The sequence below is a fragment of the Mirounga angustirostris genome, unplaced genomic scaffold, assembly GCF_029215605.1.
Source record: "Mirounga angustirostris isolate CCGP_5_RB_7025 unplaced genomic scaffold, mMirAng1.0.hap1 SCAF_14, whole genome shotgun sequence".
Lineage (NCBI taxonomy): Eukaryota > Metazoa > Chordata > Mammalia > Carnivora > Phocidae > Mirounga > Mirounga angustirostris.
The window spans coordinates 67,871,178-67,881,801 of NW_026991722.1; the positions used below are offsets into that span (position 1 = coordinate 67,871,178).

At 52.5% G+C, this 10,624-nt stretch overlaps 1 pseudogene; it reads left to right on the forward strand.

Moving 5' to 3' along the window:
- The window catches only part of LOC123842440 (sec1 family domain-containing protein 1-like), a 33,037-nt pseudogene extending 27,369 nt beyond the window's left edge, over positions 1-5,668 (forward strand).
- Positions 5,669-10,624: the final 4,956 nt, after the last annotated feature.

The window sequence follows — 10,624 nt, forward strand, 5'->3', positions numbered from 1 at the left end:
CATCGGCGTTGGCCACGGACCTCACCTGGCCAGACGAGGTACCGGTGATCTTTGCTGCCACTGCCCAGCACCGAGCACACCCTGGATGCAGGGGGGCAGGGTGGGGGCTTCTGTTTTCTGAGTCAGTTCATAATTATATGTCTAGAAGTGTGACAAACATGTCCCAGCCCCATATCTCTACTCCACCAGCTCCATACTTATACTTACTTCTCCATAATCCTAGTGAGCCAAGATGGCACCCACTGGTCAGGGCATAAGAGGAAGCAGCTTACATCATTTCCTCTCTCAACCCATTGGTTGAAACTGTGTCATGTGACACAAACTTGCTGCAAGGGCAGCTGGGAATTGTAGTCCTTATTCTGGAAGAAAAGAGTTCGGCTAAACCCACGGTGCTCTGTTGCCACAGCACACGGGCTGGACCAACGGGTGCTTCCAAGCCTTGGGGGCCTTTCCCATTTATAACTAAGTAATTCAAATGAAGGAGGCGGATACTGAGACAGTGGTTCCAGCGGGGTACAGGTGATCCCCAGCAGTGTTAGGAAGAGCGATCAGACCCGTGGTTTCAAACAAGCTGTAATTTTGAGTCCATGAGATCCGTGAATCACTGGATGATACAAATCTAAACAAACAGACAACAGATCCACTGAAGGGAGCTGGAATTTGTTTCTTAAAACACTTGTGCCACTGCAGGCAGAAGAGCCCACGGAATGCTGATGACATCTCAGAGTAGCTCTTGGGCTGCTTCACTCTCTTCAACAGTCATTGATTTTATTATTTGTCACCATGACAGTCAGTTAATGCATTTCCTAGGATCCGCGTGTCAACTGTCCTCCCTCTGCAACGTAAATCCAAACACACCGTTCCCTCAGACAGCCCTTCCCTTCCCCGGTCTCTGGCACTGCCTGGCGCGTCTCACCGTGGGCAGGTGGGATGCTTTGTCCGCCCAGCCCTGGGGATCCAACCAGCCAGACACCCCCTGAGAACAGTGTGCACACCAGACCAAGACTGTGTGCAGGAACACTGTCATCTGAAGGGAGAGTTGGAATGCATAGCCGGTCTTGCTGAGCAGTCTTGTCTTGCCGAGCCATTTGTAAATGAGCATTCCTCATATCTGCACACACACAAGTCAGTGCTGACTACGGGGGAGGACCGAGCTTCTCTCTCTGTTTATGAGAAATTTTCCTGCACAATAGCCTCTCACTTGCCTTTCAGTTCTAGAAACAATTGTCCCTCTGGATGTCAGATAAAGATAGAATTGTCTCAAAGATGAAGTCCAGACATGCAATAATGTGTTTCCAGCACTCAGGCATCCACTTCATCTTCCTGAACGAGCATCAGCATTTGTGCAGCCGACACCCGAGTCTATTCCTGGAGTGGCAGCTCATGGAAGGGCCCAGACACGCAGACACATGGGCCCAAATCTGGGGTGATGACCTAGAAACTAAACGCCCAGGTCTGTTTCCAATTATACATTTCAGGAATGCCGCCTGCCTAGTACTAACATCACTCTTTGATTTCATGAAGAGAGAAATTGGAGCCAGAGAGTCAGCAATTTCTGGTCTATTCTGGAAGGGTGAGAAGACATCAGAGAAGCACCAGTGTCAAGCTCACAGATTAACATTGACAAGTGCTGGGGCACCTGGGTGGCTCAGTCGTTAAGCATCTGCCTTCAGCTCAGGTCATGATCTCAGGGTCCTGGGATCAAGCCCCACATTGGGCTCCCTGCTCTGTGGGAAGCCTGCTTCTCTCTCTCCCACTCCCCCTGCTTATGTTCCCTCTCTCGCTGTGTCTCTCTCTGTCAAATAAATAAATAAAATCTTAAAAAAAAAATTGACAAGTGCTCAGTGATCTCCAAGAAGCATCAAGCCAATACCTGTTGGGGTCCAGGATGGGCCAAGCCAATCTCAGAGTGCTTCCCTGAGATTTTCCAAGGTGGAACAGATATAGTATGTATTTCTCCAGTGGCCATGACTCCACGACATGAGGCTCAGGGGCTGGGGACTCCCAGGTTTCCTGCCTCCTGGGGAAGCTGGTCCAGCTCGGCAGAGGATAAAGTCAGAGCGGGGAGTGGAGGGGACACGGTGGTGTCCCGTTGTCTGGCGTCTGCTCCTCCCGAAACTCATGCCGGTCTGCCTCCTGTAGTTGCTGGCCCACCCGACTCAGGTAGGATCCAGGTGGGACCAGATGGCGCACCCAACATGTGTGACTGAAGAGTCTGGAGGCATCCTCAGAGGTACAGGCAAGTGAAGGGGACCTGCAGGAACACGGAAGCACCCCTGGGCCTCGCAAGAGTGGGGAGTCTTTATCCTGGGCTTGTCTGAATGACGAGGGAGGAAGCAGGTTTTCTGGGAGCCGGGGAGAGCGGCTGTGGGCAGGATCTGTGACCTTAGAGAAATGCAGCCTCCGTCAGAGCCGCAGGCCAGCAGGACAGAAGCAGAAATGCCCCAGCCTCCCTCTCCTGCTGCCCTCCAGTCTCCTGCCAAGTCCCCCCAACTGGCTGAAGCCAACCAGGAGCTGAAGAGCTGCTTTCAGGCAGACTTGGGACCAGCCTCCCTGCACAGAGCAGGGCAGGGAAGAAGGAAGAGCGGAACAGGAGGGGCGCAGAGAACAACCAGCTCAGAACCCTTCCTCGTGGTTCTTGACCGACAAAGGCCCCTTGACCTCTGGCATTTGGAATTGTGTTTCTGTTGCCCGAAACCGGGAGTTCTGACTACTCAGTCTATTTCCATGACTCACTACTGGACCACAGTCTGATCTAGGACTGTACCAGCCCAGAGCCTGGTATACAGTACGTGCGCAAGAACATCTATGGAATGGCTGGTTGGGTGGACAATAAAATCTCACGTAGATGCTACAGGGGACAAGACTCTGATGGATAATCCCTGCCCGGGTTTATGACCTTCTACCCTGTCCTTAGGTGAGAAAAGCATCTTTGCCACGTTCTGCTGTCCCAGAGCGAGGGAGAGGTTGGGCCGGCAGTCACAGAGCCTCTCCTTTGCAGAGACTACGGCCCAGCAGGGCACCGAGCTCTTAGTGGTTCGTCAATGACTATTTTACACGAAAGAAGAAAAGGGCATGAGTGACTGCTTCCATGTCCATTGCAAACCATGTGCGCCTCCTACAGAATTGCCCCCGACGCTAGGACTTCAGAAGGGCGGCTTCTTGGGAGTGTCATGACACAGTGGCCCCTCATTCCATGATCCCACTCATCACTAACCAGACTAGACATCTAGACACGAGCCAGCCTCAGGCCCTGGACACCAGGCACCCATCTGCCTAGCAGACAAACCCACCCCTTTGAGCACAGGCTCAGCCTGGCTGTGTTCCTCCTAACGCTGCGGGGCTTGGTGCCTGTGTCCTGCTGGAGAAGCGCTGCTGGGAACTGGAAAGGGACAGACCAATCAGTTCGGTTTCAGGGTAAAAGCTGGGAGAAACGCTGAGTTCCTGGCAGGTGGCCCTGATTCTGGGGGGAAAGTGTACAACTGTGTCCTGAAGGGAGTATTGATTGCTCTGATTGAGCCTGGAGTCTGGAGTGTGTGTGATCAAGGTCTGCAGAGCCTCGCCCAATCTTCGCGGCAGTTCCTGTAGCAGAGCGAGTGTGTTTGCTGTGGGAAATTCTCCATGCCTGGACAGCCTGTGACCCAGTCTCCCACCCCCGCCCCCACCTCTGTGCAGGGGCAGCCGTGTTGTCGGCCCCATTCCCTCTCCCCTGTGCTCTTTGCATAGGAAGGATGCTTCTGCTGGAGGAAGACACGGGATTTATCCCAGCACATTTCAGCGGGAACCTGCCTGGCATGCTCTCTCCTTTGTGCATTAAGCAAGATGGTTTGAGCTCCACGCAGAACTCAAAGCTGAGTTCGGCTCAGGACAGATTCCAAGAGCTGCTGAGTGCTGGGCATCTCCCTGGGAGGACATGTGGTCAGCCTGGCCGTGCTCCTAAAACCACAGATCCTGGGACTGCTCCCCCCACCATGCTTTCCTCTGGAGTGTGAGCTGGCCCAGGCGGGGGGCTGTGGGGAAAACACAGGGAGGCTCAGAGGTGGTACCTGGATAACTAGGGAATATCTCATTCCAGGCCCCCCAGGTGCAAGAGACAGAAAACCCAATGCCAACGAGCCTCAGTAGGAGATTGACCGACTCCGCTAACTGGGCAGAGTGAACAAAATCAGGGAACGCTGGATCGGGACTGCAAAAACCAATGTCAAGATCCTGTTTTCTCTGTCCATCCTGAGGTTGCATCTTCTTTGTACTGGTTAATATAACCCCAGCTCCTCCCTGAAGGTGGCTGCTGTACTGGTTTAATGACAACCCCTGTACTAGTTTATATAATGACAGTTCGTGTATTAGTTTACATATGGCAGCCCCTGAACTAGTTTATATAACGACAATCCCTATTTAGTTTATATTAAAGGCAGCCCCTGGGTTAGTTTATATAATGACAGTTCCTGCATTAGTTTATATAATCACAGTCCCTCTATTAATTTATATAACAACAGTTCCTATATTTATATGACAGGCTCTGTATTATTTCATATAATGACAATCCCTGTATTAATATATATAACGACGGTTCCTATATTGGTTGATATAACGACAGTTCCTGTATTAGTTTATATATGGAAGTCCCTAAACTAGTTTATATAATGACAGTTCCTGCATTAGGTTACATAACGACAGTCCCTGTATTAATTTATATAATGACAGTCCTGTATTTATATAACGACAGCGCTTGGACTAGTTTATATAACAACAGACTCCGTGCTAGTTTATGTAACGACAGTCCTTGTACTAGTTTATATAATTAAAGCACCTGTATTACTTTACATAACCCCGGCGCCCCCGCAGGTGGCTGCCCATTTCCAGGCCACATGCCGGGTTCAGATCCCGGAGGAAAGGGGCTCGTTCTGGGGCTGCCCACACAGCTCCCAGGACTATGATTGGACGGACATGAGTCATACGCGGGGAGCTGGGCAGTCGCAGGGCGGGACACCGGGCCCTGGCTCTTCTCACGTGCTGTCTAGGCTGTCTGAGCTCCCGTCCCGGGAAACCAGGAGCTCTCCGAGAAGCTGAGACCCCAGCCTGCTACCCTCACGAGGAAACAGTGGAGCTTCTGGTTCCCCAGGCCTCTGGACCCCAGGTTGAGACCCCGCCTAGGGAGAAGCCTGTACAGAGGGCTGAGTGGGATCAGGGCGCAGCCCCGGGGGGAAATGGGGTCTGGGACACCCCTGGCGTGGGCTTACAAGGATTCCCTGGGAAGGAGGCCATCAGGCAGGTGCTCACACTGCGGACTGGGCGTGAGCCACACAGAACCGACCCCCTGCTGGCCGCTGCACGGGTCGGTGGTGGTCAGCGGCGTGCACTGTCCTGGCCCACCTGCCACCCTAGGGACCCGCGGGTGGACGGCCTCAGGGGCGGTCAGGTGGCTGTGGCCCCAGGCCAGGGCCCGCCGGGATCGCTGCCTCCGTTCAAATGGACGCCTGGGACTCAGGAGTGCGAGGGTCTCAGGATGAGATGTCCCCCGGGGCTGTGGACCAAGTCCAGGCTGCAGGAGGACTTGCGCGTGCGGGCCCGGGACGCGACGTGCTACGACGTGCAGATCCAGGACGGGACTTGCGCTGTGGTGGTCCGGGATGCGACATGCGCCCTGCGGATCCGGGACCAGATGTGAGACGTGTGGATCCGGGACAGGACGTGCGACCTACAGATCTGACAGATGATGTGGGATGGGCTGATACAGACGCGCCGTGCGCCCCGCGTGTCTGCGAGAGGACGCAGTGCGCATCCAGAGCCCACCGTGCAGCCCCTCCTGGAACAAGGCGGGAAAGCGCCCCAGGGGCCGCGGCGTGGCGGGAAGGGGCTGTGGATGGAAACACCAGCTCCTGTGACTGTGGCTCGGAAGAGGGGCCACGGGTGAAGCTAGTGGCCATTTCAGGTGTTGAGAGTTGAGGAGGCTTGAGTAGGAGCCTCACCCGCGGAGCAGGCGGAAGGCAGGTGACGACCCGAAGGCAGGTGAAGAGCGCGCAGCAGAATCGCGCGTGTCCTGTGCTTGCCCGCGGGGTCACAGGACTGGGTGACACTCAGCCTCTGTGAGTCCGGGACTCAGGGAGGGACACAGGCTCAAGGGCCAAGTAAGAAGACAACCAAGGATGACTGAGTTAGTGGTGCTCAAGAAAGGGGAGGAAAAAAAAAGTAAAACCTTCCAGAAAGCGAGGTCGCATTAACACAGAAGGAGAAAGGGTGCGGAGGAAAACAGAGCAGAGCCACGGGGACATATATTTGAGAAACAGATGGAACAAAAATACCCTCAGGAAGAGTTAAGGAGGAAAGCATTGATGTGGAAGCAAAAGGAGGTGCAAGGTGTCTCTAGTTTGTGTTCCTCAAGAAGAGAAAAAGGAAAAAGAGAAGTAAAATACCCAGACTTGTAGTTTAAGAGAGCTTTTCTGAAATCAAAGAGAGGCTGAATCCACAGACTGCAAGGATGTTGTGTATTCCAGATAAAATCCATATGGGCTTATCAACCCCAGGGTATGTCCTAGTTTTATCAGACTTCATAGAAAAAGAAACATTTCTCCAGGTTTCAGCAGCGATAACAGCAACAAACATCAAGGCACTTTTAGGGCAAAATTCAGAGTTGCTCAGACTTTCTGGACCAAAATGAAACATTTGAAATGCAGCCATTGTGACTGGAGGAACGTGAGTGAAGGAGAGAGAGGGGGGTGTAGAATGAATTCAAAGGAGGGCAGGGCCCAAGTCACGTTAGAGATTTTAAGTTGCAAGAAGAGATTTAGGTTTTGATGTTCAGCACAGTGAGAAGGATTCAGGAGATGCTGTTGCTGGGGCCCAGGCAAGAGATGGTAGTGATGGGGGGACTAGGGTGACCGCAAGGGAGATGGGGAGAAGTGGATACATTCAGTGCATATATGGGAAGTAGATTCCGCTGGACTCGGTGACATGCTGTGTGGGGGTGGCAGCAGGGGGGAGCACAGTAGGAGAGAGCACGGGAGGGAGCAGGATTTTGAATGGAGCAATTTAGTCGTGGTGGCACCATCTTGCTGAAGTGCAGGCCAAAAGAGGAACTGTCTTGAGGGCAAAGAGTGGTTTTGGGCATGTTAAGTTTGAGATGTCAGGAGTGAGAGTAAGAGAATTAACAGGTAATACTCTCATAGGAACCTGCCAATAAGAAGGGGCACTCTTCTGATCAGGACACATGTGATTCAGTGTATACACCAGTTCTGGAATGTCCTGCTAGAAATTGTAGTGTGACATTGAGTGCGCATTATGTCGTGATGGGGAAACTCAGGACAGAGATCCGGACTGAAACGAACGTAGGGGTCATTGGGATAGGGATGATGCTCACTGCCTGAAACTGGATGACATTTCTAGGCATGTAAAAAGGAAAGTCAAGAGCTCCTAGGACCAAGCCCTTGGGGGCACATTGACATTGAGAAATCAAGAAAGGAATAGGAGTGAGCAAAGACTGAGCCAGAGGGGTAAGAAGAGAACTATTGTGAGTTAGTGTGGAAGCTAGGCAAAGGACATGTTCAGGGCAGGGTGGTCAGCTGAGTTGGGCTCTGTTAAGAGCAGTAGGATGGAGACAGAAGGAAACCATTGGTTTGGCAACAGGTCCCAGGTGGCTTTGACAAGAGTAGTTTCAGTAGGAGTGGGAATTAGGCACTTGGCTGAAGAGGGTAAAGAAATACAGGAGGTAAGGATGCAGAGATGGTCACCATAGACAGTTTGACCAGGAAGCTGTAAGAAGTAGGGTGGGAGCTGGAGAGGGAGGAGATATCCAAGAGAAGGTTATCATTTTTTAAGATGGCAGGTAAGAAGGCATGTTTGTCTGCTGGTAGGACAGATCCAGAGTAGAGGGAGAAGCTGATGCTGGTGCAGTAGAGGGGAGGGTTACCAGAGAAGGGCTTTTGAGGAGGCTGAAGGAGGTGGGGTCCAGGGCATGAGCGAAGGATTGGATGCCGCAAGGGGAAGGCACAGACCAAACATTACACCAAGAGAAGGTGGGAGGCATGGGTGCACGGGAGGGTAAATTGAAGGTTTGGTGGTGAGAAGCTGGGGAAACTACTCATTGTTTCTGTTTTTTCCATGAACTCTGAGCCCAGGTGATCAGCAGAGATTGGAGAAGAGAAGGCATGTGGGAAGCTTGAGGACAGAAGGGAAAGTGAAAGCATTGTTTGTGAGAATGGAGATGAACTTTGTCGGAGACATGCAGTGGTGCAATTTGAGATCCGAAGACTCGAATTGACAACGAGACCAGTTAGCACAGAGTGTGGGGCAGGTGCAGGTTAAGTGGGGAGCTGGATGTAAATCGAGTGAGAGCAGTGGAGGGAGGTGGGCAGGGCAGCTGGTGGTGTCTGCTGAGCATGGATCTAAGGTGAGCTGGGCAGTGAGGACACAGGGAGACATGGACAGTGAGGACTCGGTAGACCCGATGTTCTCAGGGGGACAGCGCGGCCAGACTCTGGACTGAGGGCACTACCTCCGTGGAGTGAAAGGTCCGAAGTGAAATTGTTGCAAACAAGACCCGGGGATGGAGAGGTTATTCAAGATGGCAGGGTCACAGGAGGTGGGGTGAAGGGAAAGGTGTCAAGGAACGAAGACCAACAAACGGAAAGGACCATCCACTTGTCACTTGTAATGTGTTTAAGAACAAGCGACGTGCACGCACAGTGTTGGATGTCAGGACAGCAGTGACCTGGGGGAGGAGGGGAGGACGGCGACTGGGAGGCTCGGGCGGAGGCTTGGGGGTGGGGGCTGCTGAGGTTCTGTGTCTTGATCCCGCACCGCTTGCCCGGGTGCATTTACTTTGTGAAAGTTCCTCAAGCTGTTAACTTATGATGTGTGCACTTTCCTGTTGGTTATAATTCGATATGGAATTAAACATAAACAACAAAAAGTAAAGGAATACCAAGACAGGGTTATATCAGTTATGGTGCAAATTACCCCAGCGGTCCCTTCCCCCTTCTCTCTGTTTGACTTCTTCCTACACACACCCGTGCACAAACACAGAACTGTGGACCTCCTGAATTCCTTCTGAATATTTGTTGTTTCGTTTCTTATAATTAAGTCTTTAATCAGTTTTTCATTAGTAGCATCAACAGGGGATTACATTTAAAACTGAGTATTTTTAGCATCCCAATATGCTGGGGACTTTAATTGTTCTGTTTGCAGGGTTATTTGAGAATTTATTGAATACGTCCATTAATAACCCAGCCAAGTGGCACGTCCGGTCCAGGGACCCAGGGTTAAGGTCGCTTTCTTTCAGTCCTGACTGCATGATGGTCATTAAGTGTAAAACCTCATCTGGAGATAATGTCAAGGATGTAAAGTGCAGGCCCTTTGTGAAGGGGAGGTGGGCTCCCATTGGTCCGGCAAATGTTCCTCTTTTTGTCCTTGTCCAGATGGCCCCAGAGTGGGGCCTCCCGCTCCTCCCGCTGTGTCCGCTCTCAGGGTAGACAACGGGCCCCTCTGTGTTTCCTTGAGCCCAGAGGTTCGGGCTGGAATGCTGCTCCGTGCCCAGCCTGGCGGGCACCGATGCCCGCAGGCGGCTCTGATGAGTGACATAAACCATCCCCCTCCTCCGGGGCGGAGAGGGTTCCGAGCCACAGCCGAGCTCCCTTTTCTGGAATCCAGAGTCTCCCCCACGTCCCCTGAGAGCTGGGGGCGGTCTGTGCTCCACAACAGAAGTGTCTGAGATGCACAATCCCACTCAGTTGCGCAGAGTATGATTACCTTCCTCTCTCTCGAACTGGATCCTGCTGGTCCCTAAAAGCCCCATTTCCCCCCCTTAATCTTATCATCATGATTTCTACCTTTATCAGTTTTCTCCAAGGTAACCCAATCACTTGGGTTTAAAACGTCATTTTGGAGAAAATTTCCAATCAGGATTAAGGTTTACATTCAAGTTCAAACTCCAGATCAGGCTGCTCTGTCTCAGGGCTGTTCTCTCCTCTGCTTCTCTTGGGTGTAAAAGCCTGGGGAGCTAGGGAAATAAAGCAGATAAAGCACAGGACCCCCGTTTACGTTCGATTTCCAGGCAATTTATTTTTATTATAAATATGTCCTAACAATTTCACAGAACATTTTTATACTAACAAATACGTATATTATTTGCCAAAAATGCACACTGAACGGCACATCCTTTATTTGCTGAATCAGGCCACCCTACCTCTCCCTCACTTCTCCCCCACCCCACCGACGTGGCTTCCAAACCTTCTGGCTGTGCGGGGCCGGCTCAGCCCCCTTGAGCTGGGCATCAGAGCCAGGATGATCCGAGTCAGCGTCCTCCCCTGACACAGGGAGCCTGCACTGCTCAGCTGCTGGGACGGAGGAACACTCGGGGGGAGGCAGCGAGCGGCAGAGATGGGTCAGCAGGTCAGGACATGGATCTCCCCTGCCCCGGGCTCTGCTGAAGCCCCTCTGCTGGGCGCCCCTGTGGTTGCGTCTGCCTCCCCCAGGGGGCCGTGTCCATCCTGAGCTCAGCAGCATGTTTGGGTCTCTCTGCATGGCTGGGTGGTGGGTGTGAGGTTGGGGCGCCTCTCCCAGGAGCTGCGGGGCAGACTGGCCTGGGGTGAGCAGGTCACTTTGAGAGAACAGGGAGTGGCACACCCTT